The sequence below is a fragment of the Triticum dicoccoides genome, chromosome 5A (genome assembly GCF_002162155.2).
Source record: "Triticum dicoccoides isolate Atlit2015 ecotype Zavitan chromosome 5A, WEW_v2.0, whole genome shotgun sequence".
NCBI lineage: Eukaryota > Viridiplantae > Streptophyta > Magnoliopsida > Poales > Poaceae > Triticum > Triticum dicoccoides.
Window position 1 is genome coordinate 565,067,011 of NC_041388.1, and position 22,780 is coordinate 565,089,790.

General features: G+C 45.1%; 1 long non-coding RNA gene across 2 annotated transcripts; it reads right to left on the minus strand.

Annotated features, from left to right (window-relative positions):
* Positions 1-1,209: 1,209 nt before the first annotated feature.
* On the minus strand, positions 1,210-5,630 carry LOC119297890. 2 transcript variants are annotated; one of them, XR_005145753.1, is made up of 5 exons: positions 5,526-5,630; positions 3,826-3,909; positions 3,704-3,747; positions 2,181-3,530; positions 1,210-1,741 (listed from the first exon to the last, which is right to left on the minus strand). It is a non-coding gene; the product is annotated as an uncharacterized LOC119297890 (long non-coding RNA). The 2 variants fall into 2 exon arrangements; XR_005145752.1 differs by having other exon boundaries at positions 2,181-3,747.
* Between the last annotated feature and the right edge of the window lie 17,150 nt (positions 5,631-22,780).

Genomic DNA, 22,780 nt, shown 5'->3' on the forward strand with positions numbered 1-22,780 from the left:
TGGGGAGAAACAAAATCCCTAAGAAAACGGGCACGATCTCCACTTTGATGGGACGAGCAAGTAAGAAGATTGCCTCGGGCCATGAGGTGGGTAGGCAGTAACTACTTGACCAGTCGTCGGTAAGCGCCTCTTTGATAAAGTTGTCAGGCTAGTAAACATTGTTCGCACCTATACGGCTAGCCTTCGAGGCTAAGTAATCTCGTGACTTCGGACGTTGGGTGAGCTCGATTGAGTCGTGGCCGAGGAATACTGCCCCACGAGGAGGTGGTTTATAGTGTCTCTTAGGGAGGAGTCTCAGATTGTTAAACGGCTTCTAGATCTTGCATCTTGTCCACCATGGCATCAACCAACATCGTCTTTAGACCTCCACAGCCAGGCGGCCTCCTCCGTGGAGGGTTCACCAAGCTTGTTCGTGGATTATTTACCCCTAGCATATGCCTTGATGCATCCTGGTTGGAGATCCTTTTCTTGAGTGATCAAACAATGTCGTACGACCTGCTAAAAAACAACATCGCTTAGTTATTACAATTCATATAATGGTCCTATCAACTGAAGCAGACTAAACATGAGTTGACCTTAGGAAAGGTTATGAACAGTGAGTGAAAGTCGATGCCCCCCGAGTCTCCTTGTAGACGAAGACACATATATCCCTTCTGACTGCCTTGACAAATTGTGTCCAGTTAGTGGTGATAGTTGCCCTTTTGTATTTGCCTTCTATTAAGACTAATAAGTGAAACATGAGTTAACCTTAGGAAAGATTATGAACAGTGAGTGAAAGCCGGTGCCCCCCGAGTCTCCTTGTAGACAAAGACACATATATCCCTTCTGACTGCCTTGACAAATTGTGTCCAGTTAGTGGTGATAGTTGCCCTTTTGTATTTGTCTTCTATTAAGACTAGTAAGTATGCACGTGCAACGCACGTCTTGACTGTCATCAAATAATCATCAAAATAGTAATATTGCACATGCAATACGTGGTTTGACTAACATAAATTTAAACAAAAACATTACAAGCTCATTAATGACAGCACTAAGTAAAACATCAAAATCTTTGTCAAGCCCTTGTTTTCATATATCATTTCAAAGGCATAACATTTAGTGATGCCATGCAACTTTAGTAGAGAAACAGAAATCATCTGGGCATTGAGAGCAAATATTCTGTCAAAACATCATGCAACATGCATCAGGAGTCTTTATTTAAACACTTATTTGATAGAAAGGACGCAACATTCAGGATGTCTTATGTACTTTTGATCTATCGACTATTAACAACACCGTAATTCCTAAAAATGAATCACCACTTAGGGGTTGGTGACCAGTTTGCAGAAGAGGAGCAGATCGCATTGTGTCAATTGAAATATCTATGGAGAGAGGAAATGAACGAATAAGTCTTTAGTAAACTCTCACACGATAGAGACAGCAAAGTGATGAATCAAACTCTCACACGATAGAGACAGCAAAGTGATGAATCAGACAGCGGTGTCGGGACATGTTGAGCCGCAGCAACCCCTGTCGAGTGGGACCAGTCACACACTGAAGGGATCAGGTTGATGACGGTTGTGTGACGACGCCCGCGCGACACAATGGACGGTGAATCTCATGTGGTCATGCCCACGGGACGTGATGAAGAGGTCTCAGGCTGCGGATTTTGGCAGCGTATACAGCATCAGCGGCTACCCAGAGCGGAGACGGGCGCCTTGTTGCTCGCATCTATCGATATGGCAATTCACTTTTATTCATGCTGAAATTCAAAGGAGAATTATTTAGCTTTCACAAAACTCAAGTGTACAAACTCTAACAAAGATGAATAAGGATCCTGGAACCAGGAGCTGTCTACCACACTTGATTCTTGTGAGAGTCTACAAAAGATCTAAATTTAAGTACAAATAATAGTCCAAGATAAGATCAATAATTCAATGTTCTTGGTTATTTAGTCAACCGAGAGGAGCAAGAAAAGATTTGTCTTCAGCATGATAGTCATAAATACTTCAGATGTAGAAGAGTATGAAAAGTAGTGTTTTGAGACAAATAATTGAGATGCCAAAAAGTATCAATTTCTTCTGAAATGTAAGTCTATGCATTATCAATTATGCCTTATACAATTTACTCCACTGATGCAAATGGCTACTTTTATTACAACAAGTTTATGTAATGAGAAGAGAAAACTACAGTAAACTTACATAATTTAGCCCGGTGATGCAAGTGGCCACTGTTTTTACAGGAATGTTCATTGGATTTGGAGAGAGAAAATATATAATGTTCACACTGGAAGATCAGACAGTTCCATATCAATCTCAATACGGAAACTGAAGCAATATGCATTGACATAACAGGAAGAACGGCAACAATACCCAGCAACAAATATCACATACACCTGAGAGCTATCAGCATCCGTGTGACCTTCTACCTGAAAGTGGGCGGTTCTGTAGTATGTTCTGGTTTTAGACTTGCCTATTGTTTTGGCTGATGTGCAATTTGTAAAAGATGTTTAAAAGTCTGTTCTCTCTCCGGTAGTGGGTGATTTGGCATCCTATAGATATGGTTATATGTCTAGGATGTAGGTTGCTTATCAGTTGATGAGGTGATGCATCAGGTCTGATGGAAAAAAGTGGTGTGGTGGTTGTATCTAGACTTCTATTTTCTTAATGAAAATGGGGGCCATGTGGCCCTTTTATCGGAAAAAAAAAGAGCATCCGTGTGACCTTGAAACTGCACGAGGAAATATCATGACAAAAGTTTTATACTCTCATAGGATACAACAACCATGTATCTTTTTAAGAAAGTTGACAATCGGCTCATAAACAAAGTACCTTGCTAATTGCAAAACATCCTACAGTATCATCTGTGTATTATTATGTAGCAAAGCTCCCTACCTTATACAGCCTAACAAACCTGCCGAAGCTAGCTGCATATAGCAAACACAAAAGTCGGAACAAATTAAGGGGAAATGAGTAGTATGCCTACGGGCTACGGGGATAAAATAATAGGATGGATCGACATGAACAGTGAACAAATATGCGTTATCTCCTGAAGACATTCTACACAACTTTTTGGTCTTTTTCTGTGAGAATGCCATGAGCCTATGAGTGTGCAGTGTGTGTCGACGGTTCCAAAATCAGGAAGAGCAAGGTTGAGTTGAAAAAAAAACACATGCATCAATACATGCAGTTTAATATCCCAATGACCTTGAGAATTTCTACTACTACTGATCCGAATGTGTTTCCAATTTGCTCAAATAGGTTATTACTTATCTTTGGCAAGTGTATCATGAACTAATATTTGAAACTGACCATAAGTTCAATCAAGAATTTGGACCCTGAACAATACTGATTTTGAATTTATCTGCAGAGATGCATCATTATTGTATTTATCTTTCAATTTTTCAGAAAAGAAGTTTGAAGGATAGAGCAGTAGCAGCCAAAAGAGTAGTTTATAATCTACGTTTCAGTTTCAAACCCAATTTTCCACACAAAGCCTTTCGTCTTCTCCACCAAATCATGGTATGCCTTCTTTTCATTTATGATGTTTTCCTGCACTATCAGAGCAGGTCATTTCAAATAAGCCCTAAATAGTCTATGTGAAGCAATAAAGTGGGAATTAGAAAAAATCAACAGCAAAACTATGTCTTATGATTTGATAGCTTAAAAGGGATGATATTATGAGTTTAAGCAAAGCAGTGATTGACATAGTTGCAAAGGTTCACCTGCCAATTTTCTTCCTCCCAGTAGACATGGAAATTAGTAGTCACTTTTTTTGGGAAAGGAAATTAGTAGTCAGTGATCTAGGATAAAGTAGAGAAAAAGAAAGATGAAAAAGAGAGAGCACCTGTGATAAACACGGACATCCAAGGGACTTCAGTGTCCCATTGTTCTTGTCTTGGCCGCCACCACACCTCTTCCCGGTGGCAACCTGGACAAGCGACAATCAAGAGAGAGCAGTACAAAAGAACACATGTCATTGATGCCCGGGGATACTGGACTGTTGCTATGTATTTACTGAAGTTAGTTGAAGGCCTCGACGCTTCCCTGTTTGTGTAGTTCATGATTTACGATTTCTAGGAAACACATTATATGTCTTATGAAATGCTTGTCAGTACTGCAGGAGTGAGCAGTAGTGAAGAAGATATGTTCCTCAACAATGTACTATATTGTCAGGCAGTGGATAAAAGGAAAGAAACCTGACTGGAACCTAACGCACATGACTGAGCGGTTTGGTGGATCAAGATCTTTCTGATCGATGTGAGTTTGAGAAAAAAAACAGATGAAGAGATTGAGAGGGAAAGAGATGTCAGGGGGCAGACCTGTATGGATGAGACAAGAGGGCATCGCTGGGAGCAGGTAACTCGGCAGTGGCAGGGAGGAGATCCATGCTCCGCGCCGCACACTCGCACGCGCGTCATCGTTCGCTGGCGGCCGGCCGCCCCGTGTGCGTCCACGTCCCTGGCGGCGGCGACCTGGCAGAGGACGGAGTGGTGTAGCCGCCTAGAAGAGGCCGTCGCCGTTGGGGAGCAGAGGCAGCCATCACCGAAGCCGTGCGATTTGGCCTGAACCCAAAGGCAACGGCGCCAACGGGCCGAGTGGAGGAGAGCTTCCTGCATAGCGGCGACTCCTTTGCCTTGGATCTCTCCGCTCAGCAAACCCCGGTTAAGTGACCTTGGCACGGGCAAGCGTGGCGGCGGCGCCAGGCACGACAGCGACGCAAGCAGAACATCTGGAGCAAACGGCGGCGGCGGCGGCGCAGCGCCGGCGTGAGATTTCTTTTGCGTATTTTTCCTTTTGACGGGACGCGGACGCTAGGGGCGGATTATTTCCTCCGGTGGCAGAGTTTTCGTCTGCCAGTTAAAATTGCTAAATGCACTTTTGGTGAGGGTTAGTTTTAATTTGATGGTTAGATATAATTAAGTGAGTCTGACCGTGAGGCTGTAATTGGTCGGGGTTGTTGTGTGTAGGTTAGACTGGGTGTACTTAACGATAAATATGTTTGATTGTTTAACAGTAGTAGAGATGATCTTGCACACATCCACATGGGGTTCTAATTGGCATTTGCTCGATGCTTGGATTGAGAAACTCCAGAAGATACATCTTAGTATATGTAACAGAGAAGTGTTGCAGCGAGGGAGCAGACTTAAGTTATATGATGAGGGTAAGCAAAGCACATTAAGGCATATGACGAAGTGTAAATTAATTGGCACCATTCTTTTTCCAGGTGTGATGAATGTGATGTTCATTTGATAGACATAAAACTTAAGGGCGGGTACTCTTGAACCAACCAGCGGCTTTATCCAAGAGAGTCACATATTTCATTCTTAGAAAAGAGTAGATGTACATCATCATTTGCTGGTGAGTATTTCTATTGCAGAAAATTATAATCAGAGGCATCTATGTTCATGTCCAGAAAATTATAATCAAAAAATTATAATCCTAGGATCTGTTCAGGGTAATATGACCTTTAAGGAAATATACAATACATCTAAATGTATCCCGAAGAGAGAGAGAGACGGGGAGAAGGGAGACGGACCAACAAACCTAGATGAACAGGGCTTGGGTTGAGCAGAGGCGAGGCATGAGGTTGAATCGCCCATAGGAGAGGAAGCGGCAAATGGGTCGTGCATTCATGGGCCAAATCGTATCTGTCATTCTTACTAATTATTAGCCAAAACATTACATCTCCAATTTCAGTAAGGCTGGCAGAAAAAAGAAACGGTGGGCTCCGGTTTGGCCTCCCCTACATCGGCAAGACTAGACATCGGCTTTTCAGAAATATGAAACACGTCATGATCAACATGGTAGCCGGATGCCTGTTGTGCCAACTCATTTGCTTTCCAATTGTCATGTTTAGATATGTGAGCAATGCTAAAACAATCCAAAGTAAAAATTATATCTAGACATTTATTAAGATAAACATTAAGTGATTCGTCCAAACACTGAAAGACTCTAGATATTTGCTGCATCACTAGTAACGAATCACCATAAGCCTCAATATGTGTAACACCTATAGCAAGAAACATCTCTAAACCGAATAACAATGCTTCATATTCGGCTTGATTATTTATGCAAAAATATTCTAAGCGGCATGAGGCTTCAAAAACAGCACCATGAGGAGATATGTAAATAATACCAACACCTTGGCCATTGCTACAAACTGAACCATGAAAATATAATCTCCACGGTACTAATGAGACAAGGTTTATATCAATGTCATACTTGTCATTAATCCGATGTTCAACAATAAATTTAGCAACGATTTGGCCTTTCATGGATTTTAGAGATTCATAAGCCAAATCATATTCAATCAAAGCATAAGCCCACTTGCCAATTCTACCACTAAGAATTGGCCTATGCAACATGTATTTAATGACATCGGTTTGACAAGCTACTATACAAGCACTCGGCATTAAATAATGTCTCAATTTTGTGCAAGCATAATATAAGCATAGACATAGTTTCTCAATAAATGTATACCTTGTCTCGGCGTCCAATAAGCGCCTGCTCAAATATGTAATAGCATGCTCTTTTCTTTCGGTTTCTTGAGTCAAAACAGCACCAATAACTCCTTCCTCTGCTGCAATGTAAAGCCTAAAGGGTTCTCTATACTTGGGTGCTTTCATCACCGGAGGAGCGCACAAATAATTCTTGATCATATCAAATGCTTCTTGCGGTTTTGCCCCCCAAGTGAAATCAACATCATTCTTTAACCGAAGGATAGGAGTAAACGCATCAGCCTTCCCTGACAGAGTAGCTATGAACCTCCTTAAGTAATTGACCTTGCCAAGGAACTTTTGCATATCTCTCTTGCATGTTGGAGATTCCACTTTCTGTATGGCCTCTATATTTTTGGGATCAATCTCTATGCCATCTTCATGGATAATGAAACCCAAAAACTTACCAGCTGACACACCGAATGCACACTTCAAAGGATTCATCTTTAGTCCATAGTTTTTCATTCTTTCAAAAGCTAAACGCAAATCGGCCAAGTGAAATTCAAAAGCGTCCGATTTGACAACAATATCATCAATATAAACTCCAAGTATGACACTGAGTAAATCATGAAAAATCAAATTCATAGCCGTTTTGATATGTGGCGCCAACATTTTTTAATCCGAATGTCATCACTGTCCACTCGAATAAACCAAGAAAACTAGGGCAACGAAAAGTTGTCTTGGACATGTCTTCTTCGGCCATAAAAATTTGATTGTATCCGGCATTACCATCTAGAAAGCTAATAACTTTATGTCCAGAAGCATCATTAATAAGCATATCGGCTATTGGCATGGGATACTCATCTTTGGGTGTAGCCCTATTTAGATCTCTGAAATCAATGCACACCCTCAACTTGCCGGATTCTTTCTTTTCCACTGGGACAATGTTAGAAATCCACTCGGCATACCTGCAAGGTCTAATAAAATTAGCTTTAAGCAAACGACCGATCTCTTCCTTGATTCGGTCATATGTTTTTGGATTAAACTTTCTGGCCGATTGTTTATATGGTCTAAAACCAGCCTTTATAGGTAACCGATGCTCCACTAGCTCTCGGCTTAAACCTGGCATCTCATGATATTCCCATGCAAAGCAACAAACATATTCTTTCAATAGCTCGATCAACTTAGCTTTATGATCGACTCTTAAATTTGCATTTACAAATGTCGGCCTAGGAATTGAACCATCTCCTATATCTATCTCTTCTAATGGATTGGCCGATGTAAAACCTTGTCCTAATTTATCCATATCATCTAACTCTTCTATGGACTCATACATATCGTTCTCATTGGACTGATATTCTACAAGTCGCTTTTGTAACCACTCCGAGTTAGGATCCATTTAAACATATCATACCTTGGAGCCGATTGCATTCAGTCGGCTTTAAAGAGACGAGCACGAAACCATTCTTGGTTGCGCTGAGAAAATCGAATTCCGACAAGTCATGTCCCATCAAGCAAGTAGCATTTGGGTGTTGCCAATCCACCGATGCCTCGGCCAAAGCAACACAGGCCGAATTATCCGCATGAACGACTTCCACTTCATCATCAACCCACTGTATCAAAAACTGGTGCATAGTGGACGGCACGCACTGGTTTGCATGAACCCAATCACGGCCTAGTATGACATTGTAGTTACCTTGCACCTCAGCGACAAAGAATGTGGTAGCCAAAGTTTTACTTCCCACCGTGAGCTCCACATACATCACACCTTTGGCTTCAGTTTTCTCTTTGCCTTCAAATCCATTGAGCACCATGTTGGTCTTTATCAACTCTTCATCTTGCAGCCCCAATTTTTTGAAGACCGAATACGGCATAAGATTCACCACAGCACCACCATCAACAAGCATCCGAGTGAGCGGTGATCCATTGATATGACCTCTGAGATACAACGGTTTCAGATGCGTTACTGGGTCTTTTGGCTTCTCGAATATTGCATTTTTAGGGCCAAAATCCAGCTGGGCCACCTCCCCTTCCTCATCTACAGCTCGAAACTCAGCAGGTAAGTAATACACAATATTGATATCCATACCTTCATGAACCGGCGTAGACTCATAGTCCAACATATCATCCTCTTCTTCAAGTGCATCCACCAATTCTGAAATTTGTCCAAGTGAAGGAGAAGTAGGAAGTGTCGTAGACGATGTAATGGTTGTTGCATCATCCTCCTTTGGTAGCACAGGTGTTGTTGTGATAGGTGTAGAAGCGACTGCATCTTGTATTTGTTTAGGCCTCCACACTTGTTTTGTAGGCACCATGGGCCGAGTGTCATTGAACAACTTATCCCTTTGCTTCTTGGCTTCTTGTTTTGTCATCTCTTGACTCCTTAACCTCTGTAGTTTCCTCTTTTGTGTTTTTGTCAGCCCTAGAGGACACCACTTTGGCTGAGTGTATTTAGCATCTCTCATCTTTACTTGGATGGTGTTTCCTTCAAGGTCATTAGCCGAGTACTTTGGCGTGATAGCAAGTATCGGCTCAGTCGGATCGTTATGCATAATTGGCTGTTGTAAGGCAAATGTTTCGGAGCCCAAGATGAGTGAGTCGGTATCGGTTTTTTCCTTGCCTTTGCTTGACTCGACCATTGCAGCACTTGCGATTTAACACGCCACTCTTGCTTGCCGACCCTTTTTTGATTATCTTGCACTGGCCGATTGACACCATTGTTCAAATGGCCTCGTGTGGGATAAGAAAGTCTCCCATGAACGGACCTCCTTGGTTCTGCCCAACCCGGATGAAAAGCATAAGGGGCCATTGGGGGTTGCCTCCATCCTCCATTGAAGTCCCCCATGTAGTATGGCACATACGGTGGTGGCGACATCCATGGTCCTGGCGCCCACGACCCATATGGCCTTGCATGATGCTGAAATTCTCCCCGAGGAGGTGACCTTGAGCGCTTCCAATTTGATGACCGGTTAGAGCTAGAACCGGCCGCATGATTGGCATACTTGGACAACAACATATCAAAAGTTGGCTTGATTTTCTTGCGCTGCACTTTTGCCTCATTCCTCTTCCACTTGCCAACTTCCGGACTCTTGGGTTTGACAAATTTAACACGAGTATTTTCTTGCGCTTGCGGTTGCCCCCCGAGTGTAGGATTCTTGATGGTGATTTTGATTGTCTCCTTGACACAGGGTTGCTTGTCAAGCACAACCTGTCTCCCCAAGACCTTGTCGCCCTCCTTGTCTTTCCTGGGCTCACCAACAATGACATTAGCTTTATTAGCAGATTCGGCAACCTCCGGCCGAATGAGTAGCTTCTTTCCCTCCAAATCCATGGTATTCATTGGAAAAGGTTGTTTATCGACTTGCATCTCAGAAAAGTTCAATCGTCCGTCATTAATGGACGATTGTATCTGCCGTCGAAAAACATTGCAATCATTAGTAGCATGAGAAAAAGAATTATGATATTTGCAATAAGCGCGCCATTTCAGCTCTTCAAACGGCGGTAAAGTATGAGATATTCTAATAATCTTAGCCTGTAGCAAAGCATCAAATATTTTATCACACTTAGCAATGTTAAAAGTAAACTTCATCTCTTCATCACGATTCTTATGAATCGGTTTCAGATCATTGCAAGTAAAGGGTTTGGCCTTAGATGACCAAACAAATTCAGTAGAAAAAACATCACCCTCATCGTCCGAGTGATCACTATCATATTCCACCATATTCATCTTTGGATGATCGGCTTTGTATCTATGCACTTCTCTGAGGTCTTTGCTTCGACTTTCCTGAGCCAAAGCTCTTTGTAAGACTTGGTTGATATTTAAGAACTCGTAGCCTTCTAGCTTTTCTCTAATGGGAGTTCTCAAACCACTCAGCACTAGGTCTGCCAAGTCCCTCTCGGTTATCACCAAACTAAAACACCGGTTTTTTGTTTCTCTGAATCTCTTGACGTAATCGGAGACCGATTCATCATGCTTTTGTCTAACCGATGTTAGATGTGACAACTTGAGTTCATTGTCGCCGCTATAAAAGTGATCATGAAACTTCTGCTCTAGCTGCGACCAAACCCGAATGGAACCATGGGGTAAAGAAGAAAACCATGAAAATGCGGTACCAGTTAATGATAAAGGAAATAAATGCACTTTCAATTCATTCAATGAGCCTGCCTAACCCAATTGTGCTAAATACTGACTAACATGCTCCCATGTGGTTTTTGTGCCTTCTCCATTAAACTTAACAAAATCTAGAATTTTATATCCTGGAGGGCACTGGATGGCATCAGAGTACTCAGGGTGCGGCTTTTGGTAAATCTGATTCCGAGGTAACTCAACCCCAAAATTCTCTCAAAGCATCTTAGCCATATCCTCTCTAAGATTATCTAGATCATCATCCATAGTGGACGATGAAGCTTGTGGCAGTGGCATAGGAGGAGTAGGGTTACTAGCTGTAGGTAAGAATTGTCGCATGTATGTCGACCCATAATTTGGTAGTGGTCGAGTGGTTGTAGCTGTAGGTAGGGTTTGGTTCGGCGTTGCCACCGAACCTGGCACGCTCATGATAGGACTAATGGGTGCAGCCACAATCTGATTTGTTTGGGTAGAATAATAAGCCATCAGCACGGGAGGCGCCGATGCAATAGGTAAAGCCAGATTAGAGTTTTGCACACTAGCAGCTACACCATCATTACCACTAGACGATTGAGATGTATTCTTCTGAGCATTGGTATTTTCTATGAAAGTTTGGTAGACTAGATTGTTACCATCAGCAATACGACTTTCAATCTCTGCCCGCCGCTCAGGAGAAAAGGCAGTACTTACAGAGGGTTTAACCTGCTCGACTTGAAGAGGAGGGAACTTGATTTCTTCAATCGGAGTGATTTGCCTTGGCGATCCTTCTTGAATTTTGCAAGGAACTCCTGCAAGTCCTTCTCCTCGCGCGCCTTCTTGTACTCCTCATAAACTTGGCGATGATCGGCCGATATCTCATCAAGACTGGGCTTAATGATGTTATCGGCATCTACCTCAGATGGCTTGGGAATATCAGACATGGTGGATGATGACGATTGATCTTCGTTCCCCAGCGGAGTCGCCAAAAAGTGTGTTCACACACGAACATGTCACGTGTACCCTCGACACCGGGGGTGATGCACCGCAGCTCACGTCGAAGGAGACCCGACCGATAGCGCGATACGCAAGACAGTCGACGGGCGCTATTGCAGACCCGAAAACCCCACACCCCCGGGAGGGACCCCGTCAGGGAGTGCGTGTTGGGGAATGTTGCAGAAAACAAAAAAAATTCCTACATTTCACCAAGATCAATCTATGGAGTCAACTAGCAACGAGAGGAGAGTGCATCTACATACCCTTGTAGATCGCAAGCGGAAGCGTTCAAGAGAACGGGGTGATGGAGTCGTACTCGCCATGATCCAAATCACCGATGACCAAGTGCCGAATGGACGGCACCTCCGCGCTCAACACACGTACGGAGCGGATGACGTCTCCTCCTTCTTGATCCAGCAAGGGGGAAGGAGAGGTTGATGAAGATCCAGCAGCACGACGGTGTGGTGGTGGATGCAGCAGTGATCGTAGCAGGGCTTCGCCGAGCTTATGCGAGAGGGAGAGGTGTAGCAGGGGAGAGGGAGGCGCCAAGGCTTGAGGTGTGGCTGCCCTCCCTCCCCCCCTTTTATATAGGCCCCCTAGGGGGGTGCACCGGCCCTAGGAGATGGGATCTCCTAGGGGGCGGCGGCCAAGGGGTGGAGTACCCCCCAAGGCAAGTGGAGGCGCCCCCTCCCCTAGGGTTCCCAACCCTAGGCGCATGGGGGGCCCAAGGGGGGCGCACCAACCCACTATGGGCTGGTTCCCCTCCCCACTTCAGCCCATGGGGCCCTCCGGGATGGGTGGCCCCACCCGGTGGACCCCCGGGACCCATCCAGTGGTCCCGGTACAATACCGGTGACCCCAAAACTTTCCCGATGGCCGAAACTACACTTCCTATATATAATTCTTCACCTCCGTACAATTCCGGAACTCCTCGTAACATCCAGGATCTCATCCGGGACTCCGAACAACTTTCGGATTACTGCATACTCGTATCTATACAACCCTAGCGTCACCGAACCTTAAGTGTGTAGACCCTACGGGTTCGGGAGACAAGCAGACATGACCGAGACGACTCTCTGGTCAATAACCAACAGCGGGATCTGGATACCCATGTTGGCTCCCACATGCTCCTTGATGATCTCATCGGATGAACCACGATGTCGAGGACCTAATCAATCCTGTACTCAATTCCCTTTGTCAATCGGTACGTTACTTGCCCGAGACTCGATCGTCGGTATCTCAATACCTTGTTCAGTCTCGTTACCGGCAAGTCACTTTACTCGTACCGTAATGCATGATCCCATGATCAACCACTTGATCACATTGAGCTCATTATGATGATGCATTACCGAGTGGGCCCAGAGATACCTCTCCGTCATACGGAGTGATAAATCCCAGTCTCGATTCGTGCCAACCCAACAGACACTTTCGAAGATACCTGTAATGTACCTTTATAGTCACCCAGTTGCATTGTGACGTTTGGCACACCCAAGGCACTCCTACGGTATCCGGGAGTTGCACAATCTCATGGTCTAAGGAAATGATACTTGACATTCAGAAAAGCTACAGCAAACGAACTACACGATCCTTGTGCTATGCTTAGGTTTGGGTCTTGTCCATCACATCATTCTCCTAATGATGTGATCCTGTTATCAATGACATCCCTATGTCCATAGCCAGGAAACCATGACTATCTGTTGATCAACGAGCTAGTCAACTAGAGGCTCACTAGGGACACATTGTGGTCTATGTATTCACACATGTATTACGATTTCCGGATGATACAATTATAGCATGAATAATAGAGAATTATCATGAACAAGGAAATATAATAATCGTTTTATTATTGCCTCTAGGGCATATTTCCAACAGTCTCCCACTTGCACTAGAGTCAATCGTCTAGTTACATTGTGATGAATCGAACACCCATGGAATTCTGGTGTTGATCATGTTTTGCTCTAGGAAGAGGTTTAGTCAACGGATCTGCTACATTCAGGTCCATATGTACTTTACAAATCTCTATGTCTCCATTTTGAACACTTTCACGAATGGAGTTGAAGCGACGCTTGATATGCCTGGTCTTCCTATGAAACCTGGGCTCCTTGGTAAGGGCAATAGCTCCAGTGTTGTCACAGAAGAGAGTCATCGGGCCCGACGCATTGGGTATGACTCCTAGGTCGGTAATGAACTCCTTCACCCAGACTGCTTCGTGTGCTGCCTCCGAGGCTGCCATGTACTCCGCTTCACATGTAGATCCCGCCACAACGCTTTGCTTGCAACTGCACCAGCTTACTGCCCCACCATTCAAAATATACACGTATCCGGTTTGTGACTTAGAGTCATCCAGATCTGTGTCGAAGCTAGCATCGACGTAACCCTTTACAACGAGCTCTTCGTCACCTCCATAAATGAGAAACATTTCCTTAGTCCTTTTCAGGTACTTCAGGATATTTTTGACCGCTGTCCAGTGTTCCATGCCGGGATTACTTTGGTACCTTCCTACCAAACTCACGGCAAGGTTTACATCAGGTCTGGTACACAGCATAGCATACATGATAGACCCTATGGCCGAGGCATAGGGGACGACACTCATCTTTTCTCTATCTTCTGCCGTGGTCGGGCATTGAGCCAAGCTCAATCTCGTACCTTGCAATACAGGCAAGAACCCTTTCTTTGACTGATCCATTTTGAACTTCTTCAAAATCTTGTCAAGGTACGTACTCTGTGAAAGACCAATGAGGCGTCTCGACCAATCTCTATAGATCTTGATGCCTAATATATATAAGCAGCTTCTCCAAGGTCCTTCATTGAAAAACACTTGTTCAAATAGGCCTTTATGCTTTCCAAGAATTCTATATCATTTTCCATCAACAGTATGTCATCCACATACAATATGAGAAATGCTACAGAGCTCCCATTCACTTTCTTGTAAATGCAGGCTTCTCCATAAGTCTGCATAAACCCAAACACTTTGATCATCTCATCAAAGCGAATGTTCCAACTCCGAGATGCTTGCACCAGCCCATAAATCGAGCGTTGGAGCTTGCACACCTTGTCAGCATTCTTAGGATCGACAAAACCTTCCGGCTGCATCATATACAATTCCTCCTTAAGGAAACCATTAAGGAATGCCGTTTTGACGTCCATTTGCCATATCTCATAATCATAGAATGCGGCAATTGCTAACATGATTTGCATGGACTTCAGCTTCACTACGGGTGAGAAAGTCTCATCGTAGTCAACCCCTTGAACTTGTCGATAACCCTTAGCGACAAGCCGAGCTTTATAGATGGTCACATTACCATCTGCGTCTGTCTTCTTCTTAAAGATCCATTTATTTTCTATGGCTCGCCGATCAACGGGCAAGTCAGTCAAAGTCCATACTTCGTTTTCATACATGGATCCTATCTCGGATTTCATGGCTTCCAGTCATTTGTCGGAATCCGGGCCCGCCATCGCTTCTTCATAGTTCGAAGGTTTGCCGTTGTCTAACAACATGATTTCCAAGACAGGGTTGCCGTACCACTCTGGTGCGGAACGTGCCCTTGTGGACCTACAAAGTTCAGTAGCAACTTGATCTGAAGTTTCATGATCATCATCATCAACTTCCTCTCTAGTCGGTGCAGGCACCTCAGGAACATTTTCTTGAGCTGTGCCACTTACCGGTTCAAGAGGTAATACTTCATCAAGTTCTACCTTCCTCCCACTGATGTGGTTCGAGAGAAACTCCTTCTCTAGAAAGGACCCATTCTTGGCAACAAAGATCTTGCCTTCGGATCTGAGGTAGAAGGTATACCCAACAGTTTCTTTAGGGTATCCTATGAAGACGCATTTTCCGACTTGGGTTCGAGCTTTTCAGGTTGAAGTTTCTTGACATAAGCATCGCATCCCCAAACTTTTAGAAACTATAGCTTAGGTTTCTTCCCAAACCATAATTCATACTGTGTCGTCTCAACGGATTTCGACGGAGCCCTATTTAAAGTGAATGCGGCAGTCTCTAAAGCATAGCCCCAAAATGATAGCGGTAAATCGGTAAGAGACATCATAGATCGCACCATATCTAATAGAGTGCGATTACGACGTTCGGACACACCATTACGCTGAGGTGTTCCAGGCGGCGTGAGTTGTGAAACTATTCCACATTTTCTTAAGTGTGTGCCAAATTCGTGACCCAAGTATTCTCCCCCACGATCTGATCGCAAGAACTTGATTTTCCTGTCACGTTGATTCTCAACCTCACTCTGAAATTCCTTGAACTTTTCAAAGGTCTCAGACTTGTGTTTCATTAAGTAGACATACCCATATCTACTCAAATCATCAGTGAGGGTGAGAACATAACGATAGCTACCGCGAGCCTCAACACTCATTGGACCGCACACATCAGTATGTATGATTTCTAATAAGTTGGTTGCTCGCTCCATTGTTCCTGAGAACGGAGTCTTGGTCATTTTACCCATGAGGCATGGTTCGCACGTGTCAAATGATTCGTAATCAAGAGACTCTAAAAGTCCATCTGCATGGAGCTTCTTCATGCGTTTGACACCTACGTGACCAAGGCGGCAGTGCCACAAGTATGTGGGACTATCATTATCAACCTTACATCTTTTGGTATTCACACTATGAATATGTGTAGCATTACGCTTGAGATTCATTAAGAATAAACCATTCACCATCGGAGCATGACCATAAAACATATCTCTCATATAAATAGAACAACCATTATTCTCGGATTTAAATGAGTAGCCATCTCGTATTAAACGAGATCCTGATACAATGTTCATGCTCAAAGCTGGCACTAAATAACAATTATTGAGGTTTAAAACTAATCCCGTAGGTAAATGTAGAGGTAGCGTGCCAATGGCGATCACGTCGACCTTGGAACCATTCCCGACGCGCATCGTCACCTCGTCCTTCGCCAGTCTCCGCTTATTCCGCAGCTCCTGCTTTGAGTTACAAATGTGAGCAACCGCACCGGTATCAAATACCCAGGAGCTACTACGAGTACTGGTAAGGTACACATCAATTACATGTATATCACATATACCTTTTGTGATGCCGTCCTTCTTGTCCGCTAAGTATTTGGGGCAGTTCCGCTTCCAGTGACCACTTCCCTTGCAATAAAAGCACTCAGTCTCGGGCTTGGGTCCATTCTTTGGCTTCTTCCCGGCAGCTTGCTTACCGGGCGCGGCAACTCCCTTGCTGTCCTTCTTGAAGTTCTTCTTACCCTTGCCTTTCTTGAACTTAGTGGTTTTATTCACCATCAACACTTGATGTTCCTTTTTGACTTCTACCTCTGCTGATTTCAGCATTGCAAATACTTCAGGAATGGTCTTTTCCATCCCCTGCATATTGAAGTTCATCACAAAGCTCTTGTAGCTTGGTGGAAGCGACTGAAGGATTCTGTCAATGACCGCGTCATCCGAGAGATTAACTCCCAGCTGAGTCAAGCGGTTATGCAACCCAGACATTTTGAGTATGTGCTCACTGACAGAACTATTTTCCTCCATCTTACAGCTGAAGAACTTGTCGGAGACTTCATATCTCTTGACCCGGGCATGAGCTTGGAAAACCATTTTCAGCTCTTCGAACATCTCATATGCTCCGTGTCGCTCAAAACGCTTTTGGAGCCCCGGTTCTAAGCTGTAAAGCATGCCGCACTGAACGAGGGAGTAATCATCAGCACGTGTCTGCCAAGCGTTCATAATGTCTTGGTTCTGTGGGACGGGTGCGTCACCTAGCGGTGCTTCTAGGACATAATCTTTCTTGGCAGCTATGAGGATGATCCTCAGGTTCCGGATCCAGTCCATATAGTTGCTGCCATCGTCTTTCAGCTTGGTTTTCTCTAGGAACGCGTTGAAGTTGAGGACAACGTTGGCCATTTGATCTACAATACATATTGTAAAGATTTTAGACTAAGTTCATGATAATTAAGTTCATCTAATCAAATTATTCAATGAACTCCCACTTAGATAGACATCCCTCCAGTCATCTAAGTATAACATGATCCGAGTTGACTAGGCCGTGTCCGATCATCACATGAGACGGACTAGTCAACATCGGTGAACATCTTCATGTTGATCGTATCTTCTATACGACTCATGATCGACCTTTCGGTCTTCTGTGTTCCGAGGCCATGTCTGTACATACTAGGCTCGTCAAGTCAACCTAAGTGTATTGCGTGTGTAAATCTGTCTTACACCCGTTGTATGTGAACGTTGGAATCTATCACACCCGATCATCACGTGGTGCTTCGAAACAACGAACTGTCGCAACGGCGCACAGTTAGGGGGAACACTTTCTTGAAATTATTATGAGGGATCATCTTATTTACTACCGTCGTTCTAAGTAAACAAGATGCAAAAACATGATAAACATCACATGCAATCAAATAATAGTGACATGATATGGCCAATATCATATAGCTCCTTTGATCTCCATCTTGGGGCTCCATGATCATCTTGTCACCGGCATGACACCATGATCTCCATCATCTTGATCTCCATCATCGTGTCTTCTTGAAGTTGTCTCATCATCTATTACTTCTACTACTATGGCTAACGCTTTAGCAATAAAGTAAAGTAATTACATGACGTTTATGTTGACACGCAGGTCATAAATAAATAAAGACAACTCCTATGGCTCCTGCCGGTTGTCATACTCATCGACATGCAAGTCGTGAATCCTATTACAAGAACATGATCAATCTCATACATCACATATATCATTCATCATTCATCACAACCTTTGGCCATATCACATCACAAAACACTTGCTGCAAAAATAAGTTAGACGTCCTCTAATTGTTGTTGCAAGTTTTTACGTGGCTGCTATAGGTTTCTAGCAAGAACGTTTCTTACCTACGCCAAAACCACAACGTGAATTGCCAATTTCTATTTACCCTTCATAAGGACCCTGTTCATCGAATCCGGTCCGACTAAAGTAGGAGAGACAGACACCCGCCAGCCACCTTATGCAACTAGTGCATGTCAGTCGGTGGAACCGGTCTCACGTAAGCGTACGTGTAAGGTTGGTCCGGGCCGCTTCATCCCACGATGCCACCGAATTAAGATAAGACTAGTAACGGCAAGCAAATTGACAATATCGATGCCCACAACTACTTTGTGTTCTACTCGTGCATAGTAACTACGCATAGACCTAGCTCATGATGCCACTGTTGGGGAACGTTGCAGAAAACAAAAAAAATTCCTACGTTTCACCAAGATCAATCTATGGAGTCAACTAGCAACGAGAGGAGAGTGCATCTACATACCCTTGTACATCGCGAGCGAAAGCGTTCAAGAGAACGGGGATGATGGAGTCGTACTCGCCGTGATCCAAATCACCGATGACCAAGTGCCGAACGGACGGCACCTCCGTGTTCAACACACGTATGGAGCGGATGAAATCTCCTCCTTCTTGATCCAGCAAGGGGAAGGAGAGGTTGATGAAGATCCAGCAGCACGACGGCGTGGTGGTGGATGCAGCAGTGATCGCAGCAGGGCTTCGCCGAGTTTCTGCGAGAGGGAGAGGTGTAGCAGGGGAGAGGGAGGCGCCAAGGCTTGAGGTGTGGCTGCCCTCCCTCCCCCCCCCCTTTATATAGGCCCCTTAGGGGGGTGCACCGGCCCTAGGAGATGGGATCTCCTAGGGAGGCGGCGGCCAAGGGGTGGAGTACCCCCCAAGGCAAGTGGAGGCGCCCCCTCCCCTAGGGTTCCCAACCCTAGGCGCATGGGGGGCCCAAGGGGGGGCGCACCAGCCCACTATGGGCTGGTTCCCCTCCCCACTTCAGCCCATGGGGCCCTCCGGGATGGGTGGCCCCACCCGGTGGACCCCCAGGACCCATCCAGTGGTCCCGGTACAATACCGGTGACCCCGAAACTTTCCCGATGGCCGAAACTACACTTCCTATATATAATTATTCACCTCCGGACAATTCTGGAACTCCTCGTAACGTCCAAGATCTCATCCGGGACTCCGAACAACTTTCGGATTACTGCATACTCATATCTATACAACCCTAGCGTCACCGAACCTTAAGTGTGTAGATCCTACGGGTTCGGGAGACAAGCAGACATGACCGAGACGACTCTCTGGTCAATAACCAACAGCGGGATCTGGATACCCATGTTGGCTCCCACATGCTCCTCGATGATCTCATCGGATGAACCACGATGTCGAGGACCTAATCAATCCCGTACTCAATTCCCTTTGTCAATCGGTACGTTACTTGCCCGAGACTCGATCGTCGGTATCCCAATACCTTGTTCAGTCTCGTTACCGGCAAGTCACTTTACTCGTACCGTAATGCATGATCCCGTGATCAACCACTTGATCACATTGAGCTCATTATGATGATGCATTACCGAGTGGGCCCAGAGATACCTCTCCGTCATACGGAGTGACAAATTCCAGTCTTGATTCGTGCCAACCCAACAAACACTTTCGGAGATACCTGTAATGTAACTTTATAGTCACCCAGTTACGTTGTGACGTTTGGCACACCCAAGGCACTCCTACGGTATCCGGGAGTTGCACAATCTCATGGTCTAAGGAAATGACACTTGACATCCAGAAAAGCTACAGCAAACGAACTACACGATCCTTGTGCTATGCTTAGGTTTGGGTCTTGTCCATCACATCATTCTCCTAATGATGTGATCCCGTTATCAATGACATCCCTATGTCCATAGCCAGGAAACCATGACTATCTATTGATCAACGAGCTAGTCAACTAGAGGCTCACTAGGGACACATTGTGGTCTATGTATTCACACATGTATTACGATTTCCGGATAATACAATTATAGCATGAATAATAGACAATTATCATGAACAAGGAAATATAATAATCATTTTATTATTGCCTCTGGGCATATTTCCAACAGTGCGGCGGCTATGGGCTGCCCTAGGTCGATTCGCTCGCCCTAGAGCCTCGGAATTCGCAGCTCTCAAACATGAAGAACAGCGAAGAACGAGAGAGAAAAACGGTGGAGAGATAAAACGTAGATGAAAAAGTAGTATATTGATTTGTTCGATTGTGTGTTGTTCAATCGGCCGTCACCCCAACATATATAAGAGGCAGCTGGACTTCCCGTACAAGCAAAGGATTCATCTAGGCTTTCCTTACAAGAAAATTACATCAATTCACGACCTAGAGTCCTAGTTCTGGTCCCACTTAGATTCAGCCCGAATCTGATCCAATCTTCTGTCTTGCTCCTTGCGCGGGTCGTGGAATCTGTATATGACTTCTGATGGAGACGGTTCAAATATCAATCTTGTACGCTTCGATGAGGTCAACAATCCGTATGTTGATCACTTTTCCAAATAAGGCCATCTTGAATACCCCACGGGGTCATCTTTAATTTCGAGTCGGACTCGGTCATATAGCTGACTGGACCGTCCGACTCTTGTAGCGTCTCTACAGGTCGTATACTATGTTGGATGATGATGACTCCAAAAGCAAAGTTGACTGTTTCGATGTTACGAATAACTCTCATGTTGAACATTTCTTCATCTGAGTCCCTCTAGATAATCATTTGAGCCCATCTTCGGCTTCTGGTCGGATTGGCCTTGACAATTTCCATCCCAGCAAGCCTTTTCCCAGCAAGCTTTTCAGCCCCGGCAAGGTCTCCGCCCGGCAAGCTCTTCCCCCGGCAAGCTTTTCCTCGCCAGCAAGCTTCTCCGCCGGCAAGCTTTCCACTCCGGCAAGCCCTCACATCGGCAAGGTTTTACCCCGGCAAGGTTTCATTCAGCCGGCAAAGGTCGAATATTTTCTCACTCAGGACCGGCCCGCGAAGTATTGCCTCTAACTTTTGCATACGAATCCGGATTCGTGACCATGCCAAAATCTGGTGTCAACAGCCGCGGATCTCACTGGTCGAGCGTGAGCATTTGATCGGGCGTGATCAGACGCTCCCTCTTGCACTGCGTGCACCTATCTTTATCTCCAAATGAAGCATTGTCATCCACTCGTTTCACCCCCACCTCTCATAATTGTTTGCTCCTTTTTTTCGTCGCTCTCGGCAGTTGACCTATATCCTTCCTGAAAGCAAACCAGCCATGGATTCCAGATTGGTTGCTACCGCCGCAAGTAGGCATGGCGTTGCACAATTCATGGATGGCACTCGTTGTAGCCAGTTGTTGTAGAGGAGCGGAGGATGGGAGTTGTGAACTGCGCATGGCAGAGCTGCCATGCGTGCGTGCGACGCGGTAGGATGTTGTGACCGCTGAGGCTAGGATCTGCGGCCTGCATGTGGTGGATCAACAATGGGGGCAGCGTGACATGTGTCAAGATTGCTGCGACTAATGACTCCCCGATGGGACCTATGAGGCTACGACTCCCGTCTCTCAGTGCTGGAATCGATGACGGCCCGTGCTGCAACTGTGTCGCACGGGTGCTGGAACTGCGTGCGGGAGGGGGAGGGCTGTGATAGACAAAGATGCTGGAACCAACGGCTGCAACCTGCAACAGCAGGTGCTGGAGATGATTGTCACCGATGCTGCAACCGGCAACCACCTTTGCTGGATACGGCACCATCCGATGATGGGTGCTGCCACCAGCACCAGCGTGCTGGTGCTGGGGAAGGTGGCCAACTTTGCTGCAACCGACAAACACCAATGCTGGAGTAATGTATCGTCAGCATGGCGGCGAGCCAAGGTGTTGCAACCACAGGGGCGGCGTTAGGGGTATCCTTGAGTCTTCATGTGAATACCCATGATTTTTACATAACAGTGTTGATTTTGGCAAAACAGTGACATTTTTTCAAAAAACAAGAATGATTTTGACAAAATGAATACATGAATATCCGGTTGCAAATTCCCGGAGCCGCCACTGTGCAACCGGCACAACACCATGTACAACATACGAGTTTGTTTTTGCTAGGATTGACGCTAGCGAGTCAGTTTGGCTGCAACACGGACGATTACTGGAGCCTTTTTTTTGTTGTTGAGAAAAACGATTACTGGAGCTGTGAGAGGGCGAGCCATGGTGCCACGACCAGCGATTACTGGAGTTTGATGGGGCCGGCGACACTCCGTGCAGGAACCGGTGGCGGGGTGAGCTAAAACCGATGGCAAGGCAAGCTGCCACCTGCACGCCGGCAAGCTGCACGGTCGACGAAATGACTTGCAGGTAGCGTGCAAGCTAGAAAATCAGCGCTCCAACAAATATCACATTAGACATCTTCATCCTAATTTTTTTAAAGCATGCTTTTGATTCTTTAGAACAAGAATTAAACAACATATCCTCATCTTACTCGCATAAAACA